The 27,919-nt window shown below is 46.3% G+C and overlaps 1 protein-coding gene across 5 annotated transcripts in view; it reads right to left on the reverse strand.

The window, feature by feature from the left end:
* The window catches only part of STX11 (syntaxin 11), a 76,711-nt gene that overhangs the window by 40,701 nt on the left and 8,091 nt on the right, over nt 1-27,919 (reverse strand). For 2 of the 5 annotated variants that reach the window (XM_050949856.1, XM_050949852.1), the window contains exons 2-3: nt 8,958-9,183; nt 4,978-5,061 (exon numbers count right to left, since the gene is read on the reverse strand). The gene's annotated coding sequence lies outside the window, so the exon portion shown is untranslated. The other 3 variants (XM_050949854.1, XM_050949853.1, XM_050949855.1) reach the window with 3 other exon arrangements.

Below are 27,919 nucleotides of genomic sequence, written 5' to 3' on the forward strand. Positions count from 1 at the left end.
CCAACAGGAGAAACGCTTCCACTTGGCCGAATATGTCGCTCTCGTGGAAGGCTTCCTGCTGCCCAAAAGCACCTCCCTCACCGGTGTGGAGCAGCGCAGCTCAGAACCGGTCAGCCACGCAGGAGCCACACCGCTAGGTGCAGCGACTGCAGGTCCGGGTGACAGAGGGTCCCGTGCTCCTGGGTAATCAGGTCCGGGTGAAGGGGCAGGGGAACTGGGTCGGCTATGGTCAGGTCCAGCAGCATGGGGTACCAGTGTTGCCTGGGCCATGCCGGGGCTACCATGATCACGTGAGCCCTGTCCCTGCGCACCTTCAGAAGGGCCCTGTGGACCAGAGGGAACGGGGGAAACGCGTAGTACAAGTGGGTCGACCACTGAATAAGGAAGGCATCCGCTATCGACCCGGGCTCCCTGCCCTGAAAGGAGCAGAACGCTTGGCACTTCTTGTTCCCCCTGGACGCGAAGAGGTCCACCCGGGGATAACCCCACCTCCGGAAGATGGAGAGGGCGACGTCCGGGCGAAGGGACCACTCGTGCGACAGGAAGGACCTGCTCAAGCGATCCGCCAGCGTGTTCCGTACTCCGGGGAGGAAGGAAGCCGTGAGGTGAATGGAGTGGGCTACACAAAAGTCCCAGAGTCGCATCGCCTCGTGACACAGGGGGGAGGATCTGGTGCCACCTTGCTTGTTGATATAGTACATGGTCGTCGTGTTGTCGGTGAACACCGCGACACAACGACCCTGAAGCTGATGGCAGAACGTTTGACAAGCAAGGCGGACCGCTCTCAACTCCCGCATGTTGATGTGCAACCCCACCTCCTTCTGGGACCACAGGCCCTGCGTTCTCAGGGTCCCCAGGTGGGTCCCCCAGCCTAGATCTGAGGCATCCGTTGTCAGGGACACCGAGGGCTGAGGTGGGTGGAAAGGGAGCCCCGCACATAGCACGGACTGGTCTAGCCACCAGCCGAGAGAATCTAACACCCTTTGGGGGATTGTGATCAGCATGTCTAGCGGCTGTCTTGCCGGCCGGTAATGATCGATGAGCCACAACTGGAGGGGCCTCATGCGGAGCCGAGCGTAACCGGTCACAAAGGTGCAAGCCGCCATGTGGCCTAACAGGGCTAGACATGTCCGCACTGATGTCAAGGGGGCTGCCCGCAGTCATTGAACGATCGCCGACAATGCCTGGAACCTCTGCAATGGCAGTAAGGCCCTGGCCACAGTGGCGTCCAGGACGGCCCCGATGAATTCCACCCTCTGCGTGGGAATCAGGGTGGACTTGTCCGTGTTTATCAAGAGGCCCAAAGTAGCAAACATGCCGGTGATCACGCGGACATGGCTGCAGACTTGCTGTTCCGACGTGCCCCGAATCAACCAATCGTCTAGATAAGGGAACACGTGGATACGACTGCGTCGAAGATGCGCCACAACAACTGCCATGCATTTTGTAAACACCCTCGGGGCCGTGGAAAGGCCAAATGGGAGGACTGCAAATTGGTAATGAAGGGGGCCCACCACGAAGCGAAGGAAACGTCTGTGGTGTGGCCAAATGGCAATGTGAAAATACGCGTCCTGCATGTCGAGGGCGGCGTACCAGTCTCCCGGATCCAGGGATGGGATAATGGTCCCCAGGGATACCATGCGGAACTTCAACTTCACCAGGTATTTGTTGAGCTCTCGCAGGTCGAGGATAGGCCTGAGGCCTCCCTTGGCCTTGGGGATCAGAAAATAACGGGAATAAAACCCCTTGCCTTTCTCGTTTTCCGGAACCGCCTCTATAGCTCCTTTGCTGAGGAGCGTCTGTACCTCCTGCCGAAGGAATTGCTCGTGAGAGGGGTCCCTGAAGAGGGACGAGGAAGGGGGGCGGGAAGGAGGAAATGATACAAACTGCAGGCGGTATCCCGTCTGCACCGTGCGTAAGACCCAGCGGTCCGATGTTATTCGGGTCCACGCCGGGAGGAAAAACGAAAGGCGGTTGGAAAACGGGGGGGAAGGATCCATGGGGGAAACTGTTACTGCGCCCTCGGGCGCACCTTCAAAATGAAGGCTTGGGTCCAGGCGGGGGCTTAGAGGAGCCTTGGTTCTGCCCCCCTTGGTTCCCCGAATGCCTGCGCCTTCCATTCCTGCCGCGGCGCCTGTTAAGGTCCTGCCGCTGGCGGAACTGGGAATATGGCCTGCGCTGCTGTTGTTGCTGTGGCCGGAAGGGTCTGCGTTGCGTTCCCGGTGTGTGCATCCCGAGGGACCGCATAATGACCCGATTGTCCTTCAGACTCTTGAGTCTGGGGTCTGTCTTTTCAGAAAACAGGCCCTGGCCTTCGAAAGGGAGGTCCTGGATGGTATGCTGGAGCTCCGGCGGAAGGCCAGAAACCTGCAGCCAGGAGATGCGGCGCATCGTTACTCCCGACGCGAGGGTACGGGCAGCCAAGTCTGCAGCGTCCAAAGAAGCTTGCAAGGACGTGCGTGCAACCTTCTTGCCCTCATCTAAGATGGCTGCAAATTCCTGGCGAGCGTCTTGCGGCAGCAGCTCCTTAAATTTGTCTGCTGCCACCCAGGAGTTGAAGGCGTATCTGCTTAGCAGGGCTTGCTGGTTCGAAACCCTGAGCTGCAGCGCCCCAGCCGAGTATACTTTACGGCCGAGGAGGTCCATTCGCCTGGCCTCTCTGGATTTGGGGGCTGGAGCTTCCTGCCCATGACGCTCTTTGTCATTCACTGATTGTACCACCAGGGAACACGGTGTCGGGTGTATATGGAGGTACCCATAGCCTTTAGAGGGGGCCATGTACTTCCTCTCGACGCCCCTCGCCGTAGGGGGGATGGAGGCCGGAGACTGCCAGATGGTATTGGCATTGGCCTGGATGGTCCTTATGAAGGGCAGGGCGACCCTGGTGGGAGCATCCGATGAGAGGATGGTAACGATCGGATCCTCTATTTCCGAGACCTCCTCGGCTTGTAGACTCAGATTCTGAGCTACTCGCCTAAGGAGGTCTTGGTGCGCCCTGAGATCCAGCGGTGGGGGGCTACTGGAGGAGGTACCAGCCACCGCTTCATCAGGGGAGGAAGATGAGGAGACCCCCGGCAAGAGAGTGTCTAATGGAGGGTCTCCCTCGGCCCTCGCCTCTGCCTCAGGAGCCAGAGCGGAGTCTTGCTGCTTGGACCCTTCCTCCCCATCCGGGGAGGGAGGGGGGCGAGACAATGAGGCTTCCGGCGCCCTGTGCTCCGCCGTCGCAGGCCTAGCAGGGAGCTGTTGGGGCCCCTGGGCTTGATGGTATGCCCAGGGTGTCCAAAACCCCCATTGCTGCGGGCCTTGGTCGTGTTGTGGCGGATCGTTAAATAGCGCCGCCTGCCGGTCGGTGCCCAGCGCATACCCGCTGTCCGTTTGGGAGGAGACCGACGGCTGTCTAGAAGGCCACGGCGGGGCTGACCCTGGTTGGTAAGGGTCTGCGTGGGTCGGCATGGACGAACGTCTCGGTGCCGGGGACCGGTACCGGGAGTCATATCGGTGCCGGGATCGGGACCGGGACCGGGTTCTGTCTCGGTGCCGGGATCTGGACCGGTACCGGCCGCCGCTTCGGTGCCGGGATCGGGACCGGGACCTGCCACCAGCTCGGTGCCGGGAGGTCGACCGGGACCGGGACCTGCCACCAGCACGGTGCCGGGAGGTCGACCGGTGCGGCGAGTGACGGCGGGACTGGCTCCTGGAGTCACGGTGCCGGTATCGGCGGCTGGAATCCGACCGGGACCGCCTTGAGGTCGACCGGTGCCGCGAGTGCGACCGGTACCGCCGAGGAGAGCGGTGCCGGGACTGCGAGCGGCGACGAGATCTCGATCTGCCGTGACGTCGGGACCTGGACCGTGAGCGCGAGTCCCTAGACGGTGCCGACATCATTGGCTTGCCTCTAGACGCGACCCGCACCGGAGGTACCGGGGGTGGCAGCTGAGTAGGCTCAGTTAAGGCAATGAGGTCCCGAGCCGAGGCGAAGGTCTCCGGCGTGGATGGGACCAATATCTCGACCCCAGATCTCAAGGGGGAGCTTGGCGGCACCGGACTCGACGGACCCGCCGGGCCCGGAGTCGACGGTGCCTGCGGCGCCGCAGCCGATGTTGAGGCCGGGCGCTCCAGTCGGGTCTGCCTGGCTGGAGTAGCAGACTTCGACGGTCTTGGTTCTGTCCCCGGTGCCGGAGAAGGTCGGTGCCAGGGAGTCTTTTCGGTGCCGGTGTGATCCGGTGCCGGCGCCGAGATCACGGCCTGCGAAGCCGCCGGGTCAAGTGCCACCTCCATAAGGAGAGTCCGGAGTCTTTGATCCCTCTCCTTTTTTGTTCTTGGCTTAAAAGCCTTGCAGATGCGGCACTTGTCCGATCTGTGCGATTCCCCCAGGCACTTCAGGCACGCGTCGTGGGGGTCGCTGGTGGGCATAGGCTTCTTGCAGGCCGCACACTGCTTGAAGCCCGGCGAACCAGGCATGAGCCCGGTGCCGGGTGCCGGGAAGGGCTAAGCCCCCAGCGAACAACTATTTACAATCTATTTACAGTTAATTACTACTATCTATACTTAACAATCTAACTAACAACTATAACAATACGAGAGATAACGAGAGATAACAAGGAGAGCTAGGGACGTGGAGGACAGCTATGCCGCGCTCCACAGTTCCAACGACCGACACGGCGGTAAGAAGGAACTGAGGAGCGGGTGGGCCGGCAGGGATATATATTGAGCGCCATGGCGGCGCCACTCCAGGGGGCGACCTGCCGGCCCACTGGAGTTGCTAGGGTAAAAAAGTTTCCGACGAACGTGCACGCACGGCGCGCACACCTAACTGGAATGGATGTGAGCAATCACTCGAAGAAGAACCTTAAATTCATTGAATAGAATGTGAGTGATCAAGTTCTATTCAAGTATTATTCAGAATAAAACCATCCACTCAGTCCTAGATGGGTTGGTCCTGTTACCATTATAAACAAAGCAAGTCCGACTACTTACCAGCTGGAATAAAGTCTGGGAAGAAACGAGTCACCAAATGGTTTCACAGCGCACAGTGGAAGTGAAACATCTGCCCAGACAACACTGTAAAGGAAAAAGAGAGGAAAAATAATCATAAACCACCTTAGGTAAAATGAATATTTTCATGTTTTCTTTTATAGGGTACTGAAGAAAGCATGAACACTCTTGGAAAATATCTGATGTCTATAGTTATGGCATGGTTATGCCTATGGATTTGCCAAAGTCTAATAGTTCAAGAAAACGAGCATTGGTTTTGTAAAGTGAATGAGAGTCTACTCTACAAATGGAAGATTCCTGTTTCTGAGTATGACCAGGATGAGGATTCAGAAAGAGGTATATACACAAGAGGACTTTGAAAATGAGGAATATGATGAGGAGTATGACAAGAATTACGAGAAGGAAAACAAAGGAGCTAGAATCCAAATGATGCCAAGGGCACCACCTAAAGCCCCTACAAAACCCTTTCCAGGAGGAAATTAGGGCAGAAGCACCGCCTAAGACACCATTTAAAATACACACTTTTGGATTTAAATGGGGAAAACAAGATCTGTCAGCAACTCAAATCCCTCTCACTCCTGCATATTGGGTGGTCGCTGAGGATGTATGGCTGGATTATCCAGCATTTACTCCTACGTAATGGAAGGGTATTGTTATTTAGTTATAAAGGAGAATAAAGGCAACAACTCACTGGTGTCATTCACCCTACACGACAATCGAACACACGACCCAGTGCTAAATCCAACTGGATAGCTAAAATATATTAAAAAGTTATCTAATGGATGTGCATGGATGTTGGACCTTTCCCCTTTCATAGGTTGTTCACAGGACATAAAGGACTGGGACTCATCCAAGTGTATCAATTTTAAAACCAGTGCACCTTCTACCACAACACCAGGCTTTATAAATATTACTTCTAGCCTACATCACCATAATTTTCAATCCACTTCAACTAAATTACATGTGCACTCCCTTATACCAACGAACATTTAATCATGAATCTATCCTGTCAAGTATGCAGAAATCAATGTTCTCTCTCTTTGACTAATTAGGTTTCACCTAAATTTTGCAAGTTGGATGACTCAGTAAAATGACAACTTCACTTACACAGGAATTCTCATGGTTAATACTAGTATTTTTCACTCTGGGGTGTGGATTGTTAGGGGCCCGTTTGAACTGAAAAAACATTGTTCAAATTTACCATTGCTCCACCACTACAAACTAGTTAAGTGGGCGGGGGCTGCTCCAGGCACCAGCACACCAACTGCATGCCTGGGTGGCAAGCCACAGGAGGGTGGCCTGCCGGTCGCTGTGAGGGCAGCAGGCAGGCGACTTTCGGCAGTGTGCTTGTTGGAAAACTGCCAGTCCCGTGGCTTTGACGGCGGGTACGCTGAAGGCGCGGGACCAGTGGACCTCTTGCAGGCATGCCACCGAAAGCCGCCTGACTGCCGTGCTTGGGGCAGCAAAATACATAGAGCTGCTCCTGTACGTGGGACCTTTTATTGTCAAAAAGGATGTATCAAGAATTATGATCACTGAACTTAAATTCACCCTAAAGAAGTTCATAATGCCTATTCAAATCTCTATCATTCCACTACATCTTCTGTGTGCATCCTTTGTGATGCCATTATTAATGGGATGGAGAGCATGGCTACAAGGAATCTTGCCATCAACAAAGGAAGAAAAGAGATGTGACAGTAAAGGTGCTTGGAGGAGTAGGAGCTGGACTTGGGGTAATTAATACCATCGATCAAAACTTCCTTGCCAAAAGAATAGGTGATCTAGGTCATGACGCAAAACCTTATTGAAGCCACTGTCCTCAGCACTGATGGGATTAATACCCACCAAATTCAATATTGTAAATATCTTCCCTTATTGATTGGATATTCAGGAACAATATCACCTACAGGTATTGGGAGCTCTTGACATCCTCCAATCAAATCTGTCTGAGGCACTTACCTGTATGGAAGCCCAGCAATGGTTATTAAGTGTGGCAAAATCAATTGTAAGAGATGGCCTAAATGGAACCATGCCTTTGGAGTTAAAAAGAATAATCAGAAATAACTCCAGTGAACTTGAGAAAAGGCATCATGAATGGTGGAGACTCGTTAATTTTATGTACTATCCCCATAATGAGACTATTATAGCCCTTGTACTCACCTTAAGGTCAGCTATTGAGAAAAATATCTATCCTCTCATTCTGCTAGGAATTTTTGCCAACCAATCCCTAATGGTGCCTTTGTGGAAGAAAGTAAATGGGTGCATCTTAAAGAGAAAAAGTATAAACTCATTAATGTACAACCCTGTACTAAGCAGAAAGGGTTGGGATACACTTGCACCTCAGGCATATGGGAGGAGGCCCATGTGTGCCTAAACTCTTTGTCAGGAACATGTAATTACAAGCTGCACCACCATTTCCTTGGTAACCAGTTGGCCATAGTGCAGGTAGATAGACACTGTGTCTGTGTAAAAAGTCTGTGTCCAATGTTTACTGTAAATAGGTTTTACCATATAATCAACAATTTTACTGCAAATATTTGTTTGTGTCAAGTATCTAGTCTAAGGGGGTGTGATATAAATGTGACGCTGCATGACCTAGAGTCAGAATTCATTCAGTCTGAATATCAACTATACGACTACATACAGCCTATACATATTGGAGCTGACTTAGAGGCTATCAAGAAATTACTGCACCATAAACAGCTCACCTATTATATCAACAACTTAAAAACAGAAGGTCTTAAGACTCTTCTCACTGTCCATCATTCAGTGAATAAAATCAAACAAATCCTTAAGAAAGTAAAGGATGAAACCACATCTCTACATTGGTGGCGTTGCCGGCACAGGGTGCCCAAGGCAAGCAACAGCAGGGTCCGCTGCCCGGTGTGCGTAGCACCAGTAAACACACCAGGATGGAGAAGCAAACCAAGTTTAATTGAGATCTCAAAGCGGTGCAAGGAAAGTGATGCCTCAAATCAAGCACACCTAAAACAAGCGGCTTTTCTCTTTTATACCCGAGTTGTTTACTGCAAAATCTGCTAACTAGCTCATCCTCCGTTCCCCCCTCCCTCTTCCGTCCAGCTGTAGACATATACATATCTAAAAGCGGCCTTGAGTTCATTTCAGCCTATCTCCAGTCTGTTACAACAAATCACTGGCTGCTGACACTACACTTTTGCAGCTGTTAACACATTAGGTTACACAAAGTGTTTAACATGGAGGAACAATGGTTCATTGAGGCCTGAGCAGGAGGGCTTCATCGGCACTCGTGATCTTCCACCCTCCCGAGTTACCTAGGGTTATGCCTAGTGACACCAATAGTGGGAAGGTATTTTTACCACCCATGCGGGTGAAGCTCATGCTGCTTGGATCACCATGCTCCATCCAATTATGGTATTCTTAATCATACAATTTCTTTTAATCATTTATGCAGTTGTACTAAATGTTTATCTGTGCAAGCTCAGAAAGGTTAAGAAAAGGTCTAAGCAAGTTCCCTTTGACATCTCTCTTCTTAATACCTAGGTATAGTTATTCAGTTAGATACTTGCCTGTTATATTATCTGTGAATCTTAATATGTGCATTATTATGTCGATACTTACATTTGTTATAATTGTCTACATTGTACCAAGGTTGTTTGGGACCTTTGTACTTAGTTAAGTAAAAGGCCCCAAGGAGGGGATATGTTGGGTATAAGCTGTTATGGTTTATTGAGTTACATGTGTGTATCAGACCCAATAATCAGTTTTAAGAATATTGCAGCAATCCAAGATGGAGTCTGAACTGTCATCTTGTGACCCCCTCTGTGCACTGTCAGCCTGGCCTGGATGTAACTGGATTGAACTGTTTGTTCCCTCCACTGGGCGATCCCAAGGTCACACCACCTCAGACTGTTTCCTGCCTTTCCCAGGATCATACCATGTTTTCCCACCACAGACTCTATAAAAGAACTGTAATCACAGACCAGTGGCGCAGTCCATCACAGCAACTGTGTGTGCGCGGTTTAGGTCTTCGTGGCACTAGTACACTACCGAAGAATACCAGAAGACAGAAAAAGACACCAACATCCTGAGGGTTCTCGGTCTGCTCCTTCAGTTCCAACAGTCATCAAGGGACTCTCCAGTGCTCCTGCTCCACGGGTTCCAATTACCCACAGAGTAGAGGTCCTGGACTTCACCGCCACTGAAGTGCTGGGAATACAGTGAGACAAATAATTAGTGTTTCTTAATTGGGGTTATATTTTCTTCAATGCCAGGATGGGTTTGGTTTCAATTTTGCTTTATGCTCATAGGAAGGGCTGCTGTGTCACTGGTTTTGTGTTGTTTATATAGTTATTGCTCGTTCACATTTATCCCTTCCCTTATCTGTAGTTTATCCCTTAATACACTTACCTGTTGTTTAACCCTTATTTCTTTGCCAGTTTTTATTTATTGTACACCACACAAGGAAAGAGGGGAGGAAATCTGCACCAGTCCACTGGTGACAGATACAGCAGAGGATGAAACTGCTCTTTTGGGAAAAAGGGGCTTGTTCCTATTCTGATACCTGCACCATTTATACATTCCGCGTTATCTTGGCTCCCCTTTGAGATAACATTTTTACACAATGGATAGTTCAACTATGTGATTCATTTTCAAAGAGTACCACTTATACCAAGATCATACTAGGATTTTTTTTTTTTTAAAGTTACACATGTTGAGTAGTGTGGTCCCAAAGAATGAGGAAATTCCTAATTCCAATCTTGGCTCTGTGACCTGACTCACTATGTAGCCTTGGGCAAGTTATACTTTTGTTCAGTTTCTGCATTGGTAAAATGGAAATAATAATGACCACCTTCAGATCTGACAGAGAGGTTGTTAGGATTAATGAGTTAATGTTCTTTTACTAATGCTTTGAACATATAAAGTATTGTTATATGGATAATGGAAACATTCATAGACGTGGAACAGCAGTGATTTGGGATACAACTGTTGAAAAATATCACCCTCAGTTCCTTGACATAGACAGTACTCTTTGAATGTTTCACTGGATGGAAATAAGAATTGCTATGCCAGATCAGATCAGTGGTTCCTCTAGTCCAGTATCTTGTTTCTGACAGTGGCCAATACCATATGTTTCAATAGATGGTTTACAAACTCCAACGTAGAATACCCTGCGCATAGGGAAGTTTCTTCCTAAATCATATATATTCATGGTTGGTTTATGTCTAGAAGCATGAAGATTTCTCTTTCTGTAGTCTTCTCTCACAAGCAGATATTCCATAATTCAATTGTGGGGTTTCTGGCCCCTTCCTTTGAAGCAGTATTAGACAAGACAGATACTACATCTTCTCCAACTCTTATCTGCAGTTACATGCCTGGCCCAAATTCTGCAAGATAGTCTATGCAGGCAGGTCCCTAAGCCTGTGTAGAGCCCTACTGACTTCACTAGAATTGTGCCAAAGCTTAAACAGCCATTTGCATGGATCAGCTTGCATGGATCATCAGATGCTAAATCAAACTCCATTTCTCACACCTGTAACTATTTCAAATAGTGAATTACCGTGTTGTGGATCTATAATTGTTTTGTTTATTTGTTTTGGGTCAGGATAAATTTTAATTTTAAACATAATAGGTTGCTAGCAATCAACTACTACATAATGGGCCCAATTTTTAGTTACGTCAAACTCCTTTTCACCACTCTGGCAGTACACTGCAGTGCAAAGTGAGTGTAAACTACATTTTGTGACAAAGTTCCTCCTCTACCTTGGTGGGTCCTGCACTTACTGGTGGATGTGCTCACCTCAGTGATCTTCCCCTCTTGTGGAACCCACAGTCTGGGTCAGCTCCTCCTGTGTCTTTGATCAGGAGTTGGGAGGTTTGAGGGGGAACCCGGGCCCGCCCTCTACTCCGGGTTCCAGCCCAGGGCCCTGTGGATCGCAGCTGTCTATAGTGCCTCCTGTAACAGCTGCATGACAGCTGCAACTCCCTGGGCTACTTCCCCATGGCCTCCTCCAAACACCTTCTTTATCCTCACCACAGGACCTTCCTCCTGGTGTCTGATAATGCTTGTCCTCCTCAATCCTCCAGCAGTACACTCTCTCACTCTCAGCTCCTTGCCCTCTTGCTCCCAGCTCCTCACACATGCTCCTTCTAATCTGGCTCCTCTCTGCCTGACTGGAGTGAGCTCCTTTTTAAACCCAAGTGCCCTGATTAGCCTGCCTTGATTGGCTGCAGGTGTTCTAATTAAAGTAGCTATCTCCACTGCCTTCTAGAAAGATCTTAATTGGCCCCAGGTGCCTTGATTAACCTGGAGCAACTGCCATTTGGTTACCAGGGTCCTAGGGATTTGTTTAGCCTGGGGCTAACATACCTGTTTCTCAGTACTTTACTGTAGCCATCTGGCCTTGCCCCATCACAATTTATGCTTACTTGTAAGCCCATTTATACTGCCAAAGCAATGTCAAGTCACCTTAGTTTAAGTGAGGTTCAGAAAATGTAATCTAGCCCATATTAATAATCACAGATATTAGCACTCCAAGCCCCTGGACACATACCATTAGATTAATTAATTTCCACATTTTTATTTTTAGTCTTCTGGGTGAATTTAAGTGTTCATGGAGCTGAAACATTGACTAACTGCTGAGCTGAGTAGTGGAATATGATGTGGAGTAGATACTTTGGAAACTTCCTCACCATACTGGTCTGCCAATGGATCTGTATCTGAACCTACACCTACTATTTCAGCACTAGTCTTCTGCCTTGGACAGAGACCGTCAAATGTACCAAACTGCTGGGTTTTTAAATCTTACCTTTCTGTGTGAAATAAATTCTCCTGAAAAGAACTCAGAAGCCAAATACTTTTAAACATGTGTAAATCCAGATTAATTCAATTGAAACCCATGGATTTACAAGGGAATAAATGAGAGTAGTATTTGGCCGAGTGAATGGTGTTCTACGTACTTTCCAGTCCTTCATTAGAAGGACTAAGCCAGTGGTCCCTGAACTGTAGGACATGCTCCCCTAGGAGGGCACAGAGAAACATTGGGGAGGTTTGGCAGGGCCTGGGCCAACCCCCATGGGGGGCAGTGAGGGAGTCCCATCCAGCCTCGCTCTGCCCCCAGCTGCTCCCCCAGCCACGGCCCCAGCTCCATGCCTGGCCCAGCCCACAGCCTTGGCTCCCAGCCGCAGCCAGGCTGTGGCTCCACACCTGGCCTCAGCCCCCAGCTGTGGCTCTGCTTCTGGACACAGCTCTATTCCTGGCCCCAGACCCGCCCCTAGCTGTAGCCCCCTTACTCCTGGCCGTGGCCTCACCTCTTGGGAGCTGCAGCCCAGCTCCTGGGGGCACAGAAAGGGGTGGGTCGGGCATGACCCTGAAAAGTTTGAGGACCACTGGACTAAGAGAAACTGTTGAAAAAGAATGGACTGTTGAAAGATCTACAGACATAATGCTCCAATGTTAGAGACTTTTCTCTTGTTTATTTAGGAATGGGGGTAGCATTCTTTTTCAATTACACCTGAAAAGCATTTGAAACAAACTTCTGGATTCCTTGTGAACCACAACTTGGCATCCATGCATGGCTTTTTAGGTTTATTGCATCTACATGGATTCTGAATAGCCTCAGAGCCAGTTAAGACTGTATCAAATGCCAGATTGGATGAATTTTGTGTCTTGTGTTGACATAGAAGAGATGACATGTGCCAGCATGTTTGACTAACCTAATAGCTGAGTAAATGGAAATTCAAAGTATTTTCAAAATATTCAAATGGGCTAGTAATAAACCACTGGATTTTTGCACTGTTTTCATTAGCTTTTGGATGCAGAATAAAATCCTTATATGTGTGATAAGGATAAGCTTTTGTTTGAGTGAACATTTTATTTTTATTAAAGGTATTTATCCACCACCTATCACCATAGTACAATACAAGTAAGTTACCATAACTAGCATCACAGTATATCTGCATGCACATAATATGGCTTACATTACAAACAATAAAACTTTCAAAGCATAAGGAGCACAACCCTTTGTGACACTGCAGCTTTAAAGAGTAGAGATGGAAAAACCGTGCCAATGGTCTCAATATTAGAAACACCAGAGCCAGAAGATAGCAAAAATCCTGATCAGAGAGGTGCAGCTCAAACAAGTTCTGAATGCAGCCTGGCTCAGGTTTAGGTGTATTTCTGGCAGTACTGAATTCTAGAGAACAGTTCCTGCTACCAAGAATGCCCTGCCTCTAGCCTCCTCAATTGTCACCCTTAGGAAAGTGATTGGGCAGATTGCCTGGCAGATCAGAAGGGAGAGGTACCATGGGGGTAGCTGTGTCCTAGACTTTTCTAGCAAGGAAACAAATAAAAATCAATGGTACATATTGAGGTGCAGGGATATATGTCAAACAAGTCATGAACCTGATCTAAGGAAAACATGGGTTTGTGTTTTATTTTTTGAAACCTAGCTGCAGAAAGTTGTGGCTATTTAAAAGATGCTGCGAATAGTTTTTCAGCCACAGTCAAGCACTCAGAGTACAGAAAGTGAAGAATTACTGGCACTGAATAGTTATAAATGTCCTTTACAAGTTTCACTGAAGTCAGTGATTTACATCAGCTAGGGAACTGGCTCACCATTTATAAATGAAAATGAGTGGGGTGGCAAGTAGGAGGGCAACTGTATGACAGTATCAATACAAGGACCAGTAATTTCTAGTGAGCGCAATCCCACAGGTGGTGGCTCAAAGTAAAGTTAGTCAGCAGGGTCATCTCAATGATCACTTCAAAGGTTTTTTTTCTCCTTCTGATGATAGCTCATCTCAATTGATTGGACTCTTCCAGTTGGTATGCGTACTTCCACCTTTTCATGTTCTCTGTATGTATAAAGATCTCTTGTCTGTGTGTTCCATTCTATGCATCCGAAGAAGTGGGCTGTAGCCCATGAAAGCTTATGCTGAAATAAATTTGTTAGTCTCTAAGGAGCCACAAGTACTCTTGTTCTTTTTAAAAATACCCTAGTCGACCTAAGCCTTGGCTACATTACACCATCCATCAACGGATCTATACCCATTGGGAATTGCAGGTAAAAAAAAAAAAATCCGGATGTAGCCAAGGTCTGTGGGCTTGTCTACACATGGAGTTATTTCTGATTATCTCCATGTGTGGACTCGCTTATTCCAGAATATCCACACAGAGTTGATCAGAATTTTTTTTTTTTTTACCTGCAAGGGATAACGTGTCTACTATATATGTATGACGAGAAAAGACTATTTTTAGAGGCAATGAATTTCACATTATTAATATAAAGCTACATATTAGAGCTGCAACAGAAAATTCAAATGACTGAACTTTGTTTCTGGGGAGTATTTTTGTATAATCTTTTTACTCTTACTTTTTTCCTTTACTCAAAGGAAGCTCTTGGGGGCAGTAACTGTCAGTGGCTAGCACACTGAGCATTCCTTCTTGGTCGAGGCACTACAATAGTGTAAATAATACAGTAATTCCTCACTTAACATTGTAGTCATGTTCCTGAAAAATGCGACTTTAAGTGAAATGATGTTAAGCGAATCCAATTTCCCCATAAGAATGAATGTAAATAGGGGGGTTAGGTTCCAGGAAATTTTTTTTTGCCATATACTGTACAGTACTATAGTTGGGAGGTGCCCCCGCCTTACCCCACACAGGCACAGCCCCCGGACATTGCAGACAGTGAGGCAGGCAAGGAGGCTGAAGGTGCTGTAGGCTAGGAGAAGCATATTGTGCAGCAGCAGCTTCCCCTACTCTGCAAGCACTAGGGGTGGGGGGGGCTCAACCTTCAGCCCACCCATGCCCCCCCCTTCCCAAGCCCCCACTATTAACCTGCCTCTTCTTCCCCCCCCTTCTCCTTTACTCTGCATGCAGTGTCTTCGCTCCTCCCCCCTTCTTCCCCTGCCTCCTGCCCGTGGCAATCAGCTGGCTTGCAGCGTTCAGGAGGCAGGAGGGAGAAGTGAGGACATGGCGCGCAGGCTCCCCCTCCCTGCCCTGCCTCCTGAACACTGCAAGCCAGCTGGTTGCTGTGGGCAGGAGGTGGGGAGGGAAGGGCAAGGTGCGTCACATCCTTGTTCCTCCCTCCTCTCTCCTGCCTGCAGCAATCAGCTGGCTTCCGACATTCAGGGGGCAGGAGGGAGGAACGAGAACTTGGCATGCAGGCTCCCCGCCCCCTCCTGCCCGCGGCAATCAGCTGGTTTGCGATGTTTGGGAGGCAGGGGAAGCCTGTGCGCCAAGTCCTCGCTCCTCCTCGCATCCTCCTGCCTCCAAAATGCCGCAAGCCAGCTGATTGCCGCGGGTGGAGGAGGGGGAAGGTGCTGAAACACGGGGTCTACTGGAGGTGCTGTGTATGTGAGGGAGGGCATAGGAGAGCTGATAAGGGGGCTGCCAGCTGTGGACAAATCAGGCAGCCAAATGACATTTAGCAAAGCATTACACAACTTTAAATGGAGCATGTTCTGTAATTGAGCAGGGATGTAAGATCAAAACAATGTTAAGTGAGAGGACCTTAAGTGGGGAGTTACTGTACACAGGAAACATCTACCACAAGACAAAATGCAATACAGTCTAAACTAACTGTACGGAGTCATGCAGAGTAATTCCAAACATATAGAGAATACAATAAAAGTGTTTTGTGACCCATTGGTAGGAAAAAAGCTATACAAAGTTTGCGAAATAAACTTTACTCCTTATGGAATAATACTTGTAAGGACTGACGAAAAAAACCTAACAATTATTTCTTTGCAGTTATGGAAATATGCTCCTCTATACAAGATGTATGAGTTTATGTAAATAATATTTTAATATATTATGTTCAAATTTAGCATGTGAACACCATTCCTAGAGTCAGAGTAGATGTGCTATATATTTTTCATAATTTGTCATGTCATCGGATGTATAACCCTTCACCGTAAAACATCACCTCCGCCCCCAAACACTTTTATAAAAGCATTCAGGAGCAGATAAACACAGTTCATTGATGCAGAAACCCAAAACATGATTTCTTAGGGCTTGTGTACACTTAAAAACACTACAGTGGTGCTCCTGTAGTGTTTCAGTGTAGACACTACCTACACTGATGGGAGGTGTTCGCCTGTCAGTGTAGGTAATTTGTCTCCCAGAGAGGCGGTAGCTAGGTCAACATAAGGATTCTTCCATCAACCTAGTACTCTCTACATGGGGACTTAGGTCATCTTAACTACATGACTTGGAGTGTGGATTTTTCACGCCCCTGAGTGACATAGTTATGCTAGTGTAGACCAGGAGTTTATCTAAAATGTAAATGGAAAAGTGCTTTAAATGTTACTTTCATGAGTAAACAATGCTCACTATTCAGCTATAGATGCATTATTTTGAACAGGAGTAAGTATACACTTTTAGCATCAAATACTTGGACACCCAACAGACACACAGATCACCCCTTCATACACAGATCTTCCTTCTTCACCAAAGAATGAGGTTCAGCTGCCTTGGCAGCACTGCCTTCCCCCTCATTCAGACACTGTGGAGGATATCAGGGAGAGAGACTGGACAGCGCTAGGGAAATCCTCACCTTCTCCCTTCCAGCTGTGTGGAGCCTATCCTAAGACTGTATTATCTTTTCTCCAGAGCCTCTCCATGGGGGCTGGTGCCTCTAGACAGAGAGAGAGGATTCCTGGGAATTCACCAGGTTTTGAGGCAAGCTTTGCAATATTTTTCATGGTGGAGTAAGTTCACCTCTGAGTCAGAATTGCTTCACTGCTTCAACTTTATTCCTGAGGAAAAGTAATTTACTGCGGGGCTATACCTACTGCACAATGGCTCAGCTACTCTGGCCACTGAGCGTGTGTATGCACATTGGGGAGAGGAAACTGGGGTGAAGCCACACTGTGCCCATTCTTTGGTCTCTCCCACTCACTTGCTCTGGGGAGGGAGTAAGTAGCTGTGTAGCCTCCCTTACCCTAGATCCAACCACCCACAGAGCATTTTAGAAGTTCGCAGCCATATCTGAACGTTGTGGTTGGCGCCCGTATTTCACAACCAATTAAACCAAAATTCCGGCTCTAATGCACCCAAATTTTGAAGAAATTTCATTTCAGATCTGAATCCAAACTTAGTGACTCCCACCACTACCAGATAAACAAATACAGTACTAGTAGAATAAATAATAATATTTTGCACTTAAAGAGCATCTTCACCCAAGTAACTCAAAGCATTTCAGCATTCATCAGCAACAATGTACTCTTCAGTATTTCAAGATATACATGTGTTGTTTGTACAAGGTACATTGATGGTACTGCTTTAAAAGTGTATTCATATGGGCTTGATGCTGACTAATTGAGGTTCTGACAAGGAAGTGACAGTTTCTCATTTTGCTGTAGAAGTGTTAGATTTTACTGGGGTTAAACACTTGACTGGCTTTGCATACCTATCTTAGGTTACAAAGAAGTTGTAATGCTTAAAAGTGTGAAGGGTAAGAAATGTGTCAGTGACAGTGTGGGTTCAGCTTAATGACTACTTGAGAATGTAGGAGGAAACAAAATCTTAACTGATAAAGAAATTTTCCATAGGGCTAATTTACAAACAGCAAGCAGTTATATCTTGTGGTCCTGTTTTTGCTTGTAGTCATAAGCAAAGCTTATCTGCACATTATGTACTGTGCTTGGGCATTTAGCTTTTGTGACTCACAAGAAAATAGATGGGCTAGACTGGGGAAGCACAGTCAGATGTTTAGCACAGGAGAATGGGAATCAGAGGATCTGGGTTCTATGCCAGATCTATGCCTAACTCACTTTGGGCAAGTCACTTAAATGCTCTCTACCTCAGTTTCCTATTCTATAAAACAGGGCTATTAATACTTCCTTGCCTCACAAAGGGGTTGGGAGTGTTAATGAACTAATGTTTTTAAAGCATTTTGAGATCATTGGATGAAAAGTACTATTAAAAAGTTATTCATTTGTATTATAAGGAAGTGATGTGTAATTGCCTGGCTGGTGGTTACCCTTCATACGTTTTTTGCCAGACATAAGGCTCCATGACTCTTTAATCATACTTTAGTCGCTATTGTTTCTTTGCTTGGAGAAACATTCCACAGACTAATTTTCCTTAGTGTAAAGAAGTTTCTCCCTAATTTTCATTTGTCCTCTAGACCTCCTGAATTAAAAGCTAAATTCTGCTTTCAGGTATTCATACCAGCTACCACATTTGGCTCTTGGTTTCCATTCCATCATTTAAAAACTTTACACCAACTCAGATATTCCATCCTATTTTCTAGATCTTACTTATAAGTGAACATATGATTCAGTCTGTGCCCTTTTACATTTACTCTTTTCTAATGGAGTATAAGTTTAGTATTTCTACTCCGGTTCAGAAAGTCCAAAAATGCAGCAAACAAATGCAAATGAGAGGTGGGTGAGTTTTATTAAAGACATTTTTCCAATTATCATTTTCTTTCTACAAAGAGTCACCATGAAAACATTAGTTTCTCAGCTACTCCTAAAATATGTAATGGTATCTTATTGAAAAAGCAAATGCTTAGGGTAGTCCAGTAATCACAATCTATATTTGATGGATTTGGGGGCCAGATTATCCCCTATCTGCCTACTGCAAGTTTTAGAACATAAGAATGGCCATACTAAGTCAGATCAATGGTCCATCTAGCCCTGTATTGTCTCCAACAGTAGCCAGTGCCAGGTGCTTCAGAGGGAATGAACAGGACAGGGCAACTTCAAATGATCTATTCCTGCCATCCGGTCCCAACTTCTATCAGTTGGAGATTTAGGGACATTGGGAGCATGGGGTTGCTTCTTGTACCTTCCTCTGAAACATCTAGTGCTGGTCACTGCTGGAGACATGAAACCAAACAAAAAGGACCATGGGTCTGATCCAGTATGACAAGTCCTATTTTCCTGACTGCATGATCACACTGTGTACCTGAAGTCATAAATCATGCCTTGTTTAGCAGAAATTTGGACAGAAGAGCATATCTGAAGTAGATGTGTCACTGCAATGGTTCATGTTGTAATTAAATCTGATCTCCACTCCAGGTTACAGGTGTGTGTGCATGTGTGAAAGACTGTGATATCCAGCTGAGTCACTGGACGAGCTTGTTTTATTCTTTTAAATTATGTAAGTAAGTTTATGACTCAGAAATCTGTGCAAGATTCCATTCTTCATTTACAATATAAATCAATTCTGCAGTAAAGAGTCATTCAGAGAGAACTTTTAAACGGTGATGCATGTACAAGAGAGCCAAGGGATGGAAACAACTGTGGCTGATGTAACTGACTAGTTAACTAGCATAGGACAGGACAAATACTTTTTAGAGAATGGTAACCACCTCACCTGCCCCCTGCCACTTTCCCCCACCCCAAATAATTGTAATTGTTATGTATGGAAAGAAAGGAACTGTAACAGAATTTGATTGGACTGATCAGTGTTTGTGCTGTATGTGATAGATTAAATATACTTTTATAAAGCCATTTCCAATTGATGCTGATGTGCACTTGTCCCTTGCTTATATAGAGTGAGTGGTGTATGACTGTAAAGACCAGCCTGAAAGTAAGTTCTTTAATTGTCTTTGTGTTTTTCCCCAAAAGGCAGGAAATAATTTCACATCTTTTAGTGTGCCACATGGATTCAAATGTCAACGTTAAACCATGCGTGAGCATCAACTGGAATAGCTATCAGTCTGTTCTTGCAATAGTGATTTTGTTTCTGGCACATCGGGGAATAACATTTCAACCTTCTTTACCATTAGAGTCTGATCCTGCAAAGTGCTAAGTGTAGTCGATTGGGGACAGTGTGCTCAGCATCTTGCGACACCCAGCCCCTAGTGAATAGTGACCACATATTTAGGCCCAATCTGGAGCAGAAAACTGGAGAACACCCTAGAAATATGCTTGTGATAATTTTCCATTACTTCCTTCTCCCTATCTACAAAAACATACATTCCTATTTAATTAAAAAATTAAAGGTATCTAGTGTTGACAGATGCCTGTGCTGGCCCTCTGCACAGAGGTAAATTTTACCAATATCCACATTATTATTTTTATTGCAATAGTGCCTAGGGGCCTCACTGTGGTAGGCTCCGTACAAAGCAGAATTAGAGCCAGTCCTTGTCTCTGAGAGATTGAAATCAAAATGTTTAAGACAGACAAAGTTAGTGAAAAAGCAAAGAGCACACAAGGAGAATGATCGTTTACAATCACCATGAATCAGTTCTGTAGGGGCTTTTCTGTATGGTTTAAATACCAAGGTGGAGGAAGCAGCTGCTGTACATGAATATGCAAGGAAACTATTTTTCACATGGATTTTTTGACTGCCTTCCTGGTCTTATGACAGTGTTGCCAACACTCACAATAATTGGTGTTTTTCTTAAAGCTTGAGCTCCTGGAATCATCTGAATAAATGAGAATCTCAGTTTTATTTTTTTCCAAAAATATAAGTGTCTAGCCCTCATGGTAGAGGAAAAAAACAATGTGATTCAGTGAAATCTAATGGCTCAAAATACAGAAGACAAAAAGAATCACAGTTTTTAAAAACCTCATTATTTTTAACCCAATTTACGATTGTTAGGGTCTGAAAGATAAATTTTGAATGTTTGGGGTTGGCAACACTATGTATAGTCTCTGTACCATATAGTCTAGTGCTGTGTTTCTCAACCAATGGGTCACGATGACCCCTTGCAGAACTGAAATTATTATTACAATCTAAAGCGGGGGTTCTCAAACACCACTGCACTGCGACCCCCTTCTGACAATAAAAATTACTACAGGACCCCAGGAGGGGAGATGGACAGGCTCAGGCTTCAAAGCCCTGCCGCCCAGAGTGGCGGTGGAGGGAGGCAGTGCAAGGCCCAAGGCCTTCAGTCCCAGATGGGAGGCCCTGTAACCTGAGCCATGCCACCCAGGGCTGAAGCCTTTGGACTCGGGCTTCGGCCCCAGGCAGTGGGGTCGGGCTTCAGCCCCAGACCCTGAGAAGTCTAACTCCAGTCCTGGTGACCCCATTAAAACAGAGTCCCGACCCACAGTTTGAGAACCACTGATCTAAAGCATAGAAATTCTCACTACCCCACTCCCTGCCTGCCCTTACCCTTTAAAGTCAAGTATTCTCTGACAAGCTCTCGAAACACACACAAAAACTATAGGCAGTACTGCTAACACTGCCTATTATTAAGGTTGCCTGACACTTCACATTATAAAACCCTGTTTTCAATTGCCTGTAACTTTGCCATAGTTTAACCATTTGGGGAGGAAATTTCAATGTTGGTGTCTTCCTCAGGCTGAAGTTTTCAGCCAAAACAGTATAGCCATTTCCAAGAATGAGATTAGGAAAAAATACTTTGCTTTATTAACGTTAAAAAAAATTAATCTGGTGACCTTTTCTTTGAACAGCTCCAGTGCCCCCAGGTTTGGAGCAGGGATGTGAAATTTGGCAGGCAGGTGACTTGTGCTGTCCCCTATTATAATTCACCCAAACTGGGCCAATTTAAAAGCCTTTGTAAAAATTGCAGATAGCACATGCTCAGTAGAGACTTCAAAGATTGTAGCTACTGAAATCTCTGAAGATTCTGTTTGCCCAATCCAGCCTGGGACTGAGCAGGATTTTCTCAGCAATTGCAGCTTTGGGCTGCTACTGGCTGGGCCAGGTCTAGGTTCAGGCACTTCAACGGACAGCAAGAAGACTGGTTTCAGAGTAGCAGCCGTGTAAGTCTGTATCTGCAAAAAAACCAGGAGTACTTATGGCATCTTAGAGACTAACAGATTTATTTCAGCATGAGCTTTCGTGAGCGAAGACTGTCTCTCTTGTGCTCTCAAATGTCACCTGGCGGGGCCCACGTACCATGGACAAGGAATCTGCCTGATACATAAAGCAAAGGAAAGATCAAACTAAGGTTCCACAGACAACTTTAATTTTGGCACATTCTAACTTTTGAGTACTTGACTTGGTAACCTTACAAATGTTCTTTTAATGTAGTGTGTGTGTGTGTGTGTGTGTGCGTGCGCATCTTAACTTATATAGGCTTATCATTGTTATCACTAATACATTACTATAAAAGTAAGCTAAAACCATAAGAGGGTAATGAAAATTTTTGCTTTTGAATAAGAGGTTGCCAACCTCAGAAGGTTGTAAAGCACTGGTCTGGTTAACAGTCTCTTCTGTTATCGATATCCCAGAACCCAGTAACATAAAGATGAACCAGTTTTACTGTATTGTTCAACTTATCCTGAGGTTAAACCTTCCTAAATATCTATTGCCATGATCAACCACAATGATTTCTGTGTATCCATTATTGTCTGTCATGTCAGTAATCCTCAGATCAAAACTCCATAAAATAAATTAGTATAATGCATTTACAACAGCATCAAATGATCCATTTTGGTCAGTCATGTCAGTGATTCAGAGATCAACATCTCCGCACTTCTACTGAAAGTATTTTTTGTACTTTCTCAAATGTCTTATCTATTGACTCAGTGTTTTTACAGATGAGTTTTAGACTTGAGCGGAATAGAAATGTTAGAGTTCTGTCAAGATAAGGATTATGACACCACTGTTCTAGTATCTAATTGAAATGATAAACATTACTGTTTTTTAAGTAGATAGGCTTCTTTGTGGAAAGAAATTTTAAAATAGTTTATTTAAAAAAGGAAATACATCTTTAAAAAACATGAACAAGACGACTGCGGTATTAAGCAGCTTTTTAAGGGTCAGACTTAAAGAAGGGAGAATGAGAGTTGTCTTTTTCTCTGTCCTAACTTGCCCTATTGCACAGAAACATTGTAGTGGATACAGAATATTGGCCATTGTTCTGATCAGCTCCTTCTATTTTAGGCTGACCATAAAAAGTTAAACTGGGGGTTTTCTGTTAATGGTGATTTAAATGTGTTTATGCTACCATACAAGCTCACTTATTCAGGGCAGACTGTTGTATCCCTCAGCTCTGTATTAGCTGTGATACTTTACCTGGGATTAATGACATAAAAAGGTCCTGGAAGAAAGGTGAGACACATTAAGGAAAGGAGAAATCAGAGCATAGCTACCTACATAACTGCTGATTACTGGTTCTTGATTTTAAGATCCATTTTATTTACAACTTGTGAATTTTTAAAAATTATCCTTCAGTAATTATAAGCAATTTAAATTCACCTGACAGACTGACTGCTCTATTTTTAGCTTTAGCAGAAACTTAGCACATTTGTTTAGAGAGGCTTTTATTTTCAAAATAAAGGAATACAGAGCTCCTCTCCAAATATCAAGTGATAGTTATCCCTTTTTTGAGACATTTGATGTGTTCTTTAGACAGATTCTCTCTCTCTCTGTCTCATGTTTCTTAAACTGCTCTATTTCAAGTTTTTTCCATAGATGCTGTGCTAGTGAAACTCTAGTGTGAAACTTCCTTTAAATGCTCCTGAATGCTATGGAATAGATTATCAATCACTTTCTAAATTAAACTAAACTAACCTAGTGTTAAATATTGACTTAGGGTATTTATTTATTAGTATTACATAATCCATTACATATGTATTATGTAATGCTTGGAACTGGACTAAAGCTGTCATCAGTATGACGGTGTATTACTAACTGTATTAGTCACGTTTTGTGAAACTATGACTGCATTACCCAGGTCATTGCAGATAACCTTTAGCCTATGTTTTGTAAACTGCTCCACCTGAGTGGATCCTTCTGGCTATGCAGAGCCAGAGTGAAGTCAATGGTGCTCAGCATTGGTGTAGGGGCCTGTGGAAGGCAGCCTGCAGGATCAGGGCCCGGGGCCATCTGATACCAGTCAGCTCTTGGGAAACCAGGGTGCAGTATCCAGCCTCTCTGACTCATGAAAGATCCCCCCCAGCCTCTGCTTAAACCAAAATCCATCAGAGAAAAGACTTGCAGAGAGCAATGAAGGGCAGATGGGAGACACACCTATAGGCCTGGTCTACACTATGCGTTTATACAGATTTTAGCAGTGTTAAACCGATTTAACGCTGCACCTGTCCACACAACGAGGCCCTTTATATCAATATAAAGAGCTCTTTAAACCGGTTTCTGTACTCCTCCAAGACGAGAGGAGTAGCGCTGAAATCGGTGTTACCATATCGGATTAGGGTTAGTGTGACAGCAAATCGATGGTATTGGCCTCCGGGCAGTATCCCACAGTGCACCACTGTGACCGCTCTGGACAGCAATCTGAACTTGGATGCACTGGCTAGGTAGACAGTAAACGCTCCGCGAACTTTTGAATTTCATTTCCTGTTTGCCCAGCGTGGAGAGCTCACCAGCACAGGTGACCACGCAGAGCTCATCAGCACAGGTAACAATGCAGTTCCTGAGAACTGAACCGCACGGGAGGTACTGGATTTGATCGCTATATGGGGAGAAGATTCTGTGCTAACAGAACTCCATTCCAAAAGACGAAATGAAAAAAAATTTGAAAAAATTTCCAAGGCCATAATGGAGAAAGGCCACACCAGGGACTCAGTGCAGTGCAGAGTGAAAGTTAAGGAGCTCAGACAAGCCTACCAGAAAACCAAAGAAGCAAACGGAAGGTCCGGGGCAGGGCCGAAAACATGCCGCTTCTACGCTGAGCTGCATGCAATTCTAGGGGGGTCCGCCACCACTATCCTACCCCTGTCCGTGGATTCCGAGGTGGGGGTTGTAATCTCAGCCATGGCTGAGGATTCTGCAGATGGGGAAGAGGAGGAAAAGCTTGCAGAGGGTACACAGCACTCCATTCTCCCCAACAGCCAGGAGCTTTTTCTCACCGACAGAATTACCCTCCCAGCCTTCCAAAGCCACTAGCCCACACAACGAAGCCATGGAAGCGACCTCTGGTGAGTGTATCTTTGTAAATATAAAACATGGTTTAAAAGCAAGCGTTTTTTAATTATTAATTTGCCCTGAGGACTTGGGATGCATTCGTGGCCAGTACCGTTATTGGAAAAGTTTGTTAATATGTCTGATGATGGAGCGGAAATCCTCCAGGGACATCTCCATGAAGCTCTCCTGGAGGTACTTCAAAAGCCTTTGCAGAAGGTTTCTGGGCAGGGCAGCCTTATTCCGTCCACCATGGTAGGACACTTGACCACGCCATGCATGTAACAAGTAGTCTGGTATCATTGCATGACAAAGCCTAGCTGCGTATGGTCCCGGTGATTGCTGGCATTCAAGCAACATCCTTTCTTTATCTTCCTGTGTTATCCTCAGGAGAGTGATATCGTTCATGGTAACCTGGTTGAAATTCAGGAATTTAAGTAAGGGGACAGAGATGGCCATTCCTACTGGGCTGTTTGCCTGTTGCTTAAAAGAAATCCTTCCTTGCACATAGCCAAGCGGGGGGAGGGGGAATGGCGCTGAGCTTTTTCGCGTTTGGCTAGCAGGGATCTTCCCTGCTACCAGCCATGTGGTGGGGGGAGGGGTAAAGCAATCATCCCAGAGAATTGGATGGGGGGGGGGTTTTCTGCTGCTGCATGTTAACAGGAAAGAAGCAGCACTGGGGATTTGCTTGGTATTTGGGAAAGGAGGGCACTGTGTATATGAAGGCTGCAGAAGCCGAAAGACAATGGCTTACCATGGCCACATGCAAGCTGAATTCTGCTGCCTGGACCTGCATCTGTGAGATCGCTAACACCAGAGCCGCAGGCACTCAATATTAAGATGCAAAATGCAACCTTGTAGTGAAATCACATGTGCTATGTAAGGTGAATAGTGCTGTTCACCGTGAAAGAGTAAAAGCATTGTCTTGTAAAATGTATCTTTTTAAATACTTCTCTCCCTTTTTTCCCCTCCCTCATGCAGCTGCACATTTTTTCAAGCCTACCTACTCCATCCCAAAGGCTATCTCAGATAAGGCGGCGGAAAAAAAAGACGCGAGACGAAATGTTCTCGGAAATCATGGAAGTGACCCGCAATGAAAGAGCTCATCTGAATGAGTGGAAGGACGTGGTATCAAATTACAGGAAAGATGCCAGTGAACGTGAGGACAGGAGGGACCAACGTGAGGATAGGAGGGACGAACGGAGGAGAGGAGGGACGCTCGAGATGAGAGGTGGCAGCAGGAAGATCAGAGGTGTAGGCAGGAAGATCAGCGGTGGCGGGATGCAACGCTGGGGCTGCTGCGTGATCAAACTGATATCCTCTGACGTCTGGTGGAGCTTCAGGAACAGCAGCAGGGTCACAGAGTGCTGCTGCAGCCCCTGTGTAACCACCATCAGCTCTCACAATGTTCCATATCTTCCTCACCCAGACGTGTAAGAATACGTGGGGGAAGGATTCGTGCACCCGCCCACTCCACCCCCGTGGACAGCACAACCAAAAGGCTGTCATTACTTTGAAATTTTTTTAGTGGCCATTTCCTTCCCTCCTATCCTCCTCCCAAACCACACCCGGGCTCCCTTGTCAGTTCTCTCCCTCTTTTTATAATGAGTTTTTAATAAAGAATATATGATTTTTAAACAATAGAGACTTTATTTCCTTAAGCAAGCTGTAATCGAAGGGGGAGGGTGGGTTGCTTACAGGGAATGAGTCAATCAAGGCGGGGGGGGTTCTTCAAGGGGAAACAAACACAACAGTCACACCGTACCCTGGCCCGTGATGAAACTCGTTTTCAAAGCTTCTCTGATGAGCACCGCTTCCTGGTGTGCTCTTCTAATTGCCCTGGTGTCTGGCTGTGCGTAATCAGCGGCCAGGTGATTTGCCTCAGCCTCCCATCCCGCCATAAAGGTCTACCCCTTACTCTCACAGAGATTGTGAAGCACACAGCAAGCAGCAATAATGGGGACATTGGTTTGGCTGAGGTCTGAGCAAGTCAGTAATGTGCGCCAGCGTGCCTTTAAACAGCCAAATGCACATTCTACCACCATTCTGCACTTGCTCAGCCTGTAGTTGAACAGCTCCTGACTACTGTCCAGCCTGCCTGTGTATGGCTTCATGAGCCATGGCATCAAGGGGTAGGCTGGGTCCCCCAGGATAACTACAGGCATTTCAACATCCCCAACTGTTATTTTCTGGTCTGGGAAGTAATTCCCTTGCTGCAGCCGTTTAAACAGAGTAGTGTTCCTGAAGACGCGAGCGTCATGAACCCTTCCTGGCCATCCCACGTGGATGTTGGTGAAAAGTCCCTTGTGATCCACCATTGCTTGCAGCACCATTGAAAAGTACCCCTTGCGATTTACGTACTGGGTGCCCTGGTGCTCCAGTGCCAAGATAGGGATATGGGTTCCATTTATCACCCCACCACAGTTAGGGAATCCCACTGCAGCAAGGCCATCCACTATGACCTGCACGTTTCCCAGAGTCACAAACTTTTGTAGCAGTAGCTTAATGATTGCTTTGGCTACTTGCATCACAGCAGCCCCCACAGTAGATTTTCCCACTCCAAATTGATTCCCGACTGACCGGTAGCTGTCTGGCGTTGCAAGCTTCCAGAGGGCTATTGCCACTCGCTTCTCAACTGTGAGGGCTGCTCTCATCTTGGTATTATGGTGTTTCGGGGCAGGGGAAAGCAAGTCACAAAGTTCCATGAAAGTCCCCTTACGCACGTGAAAGTTTCGCAGCCACTGCGAATTGTCCCAAACCTGCAAACTATGCAGTCCCACCAGTCTGTGCTTGTTTCCCAGGCCCAAAATCAGCGTTCAATGGCTAGAACCTGCCCCATTAATAGCAGGATCTCCAAAGCACAGGGGCCCACGGTTTGAGAGAATTCTGTGTCCATGTCCTCATTACTCTCGTCGCCGCTCTGCCGTAGCCGCCTCCTCCTCGCCTGGCTTTGCAGGTCCTGGTTCAGCATAAACTGCACGAGAATGCGCAAGATGTTTACAATGTCCATGATTGCGGTCTTGATCTGAGCAGGGTTCATGCTTGCTGTGCTATGGCGTTTGCACAGTTCACCCAGAAAAAAAGGCGCGAAACGGTTGTCTGCTGCTTTCACGGAGGGAGGGGTGAGGCTGTACCCAGAACCAC

The sequence above is a fragment of the Gopherus flavomarginatus genome, chromosome 4 (genome assembly GCF_025201925.1).
Source record: "Gopherus flavomarginatus isolate rGopFla2 chromosome 4, rGopFla2.mat.asm, whole genome shotgun sequence".
NCBI lineage: Eukaryota > Metazoa > Chordata > Testudines > Testudinidae > Gopherus > Gopherus flavomarginatus.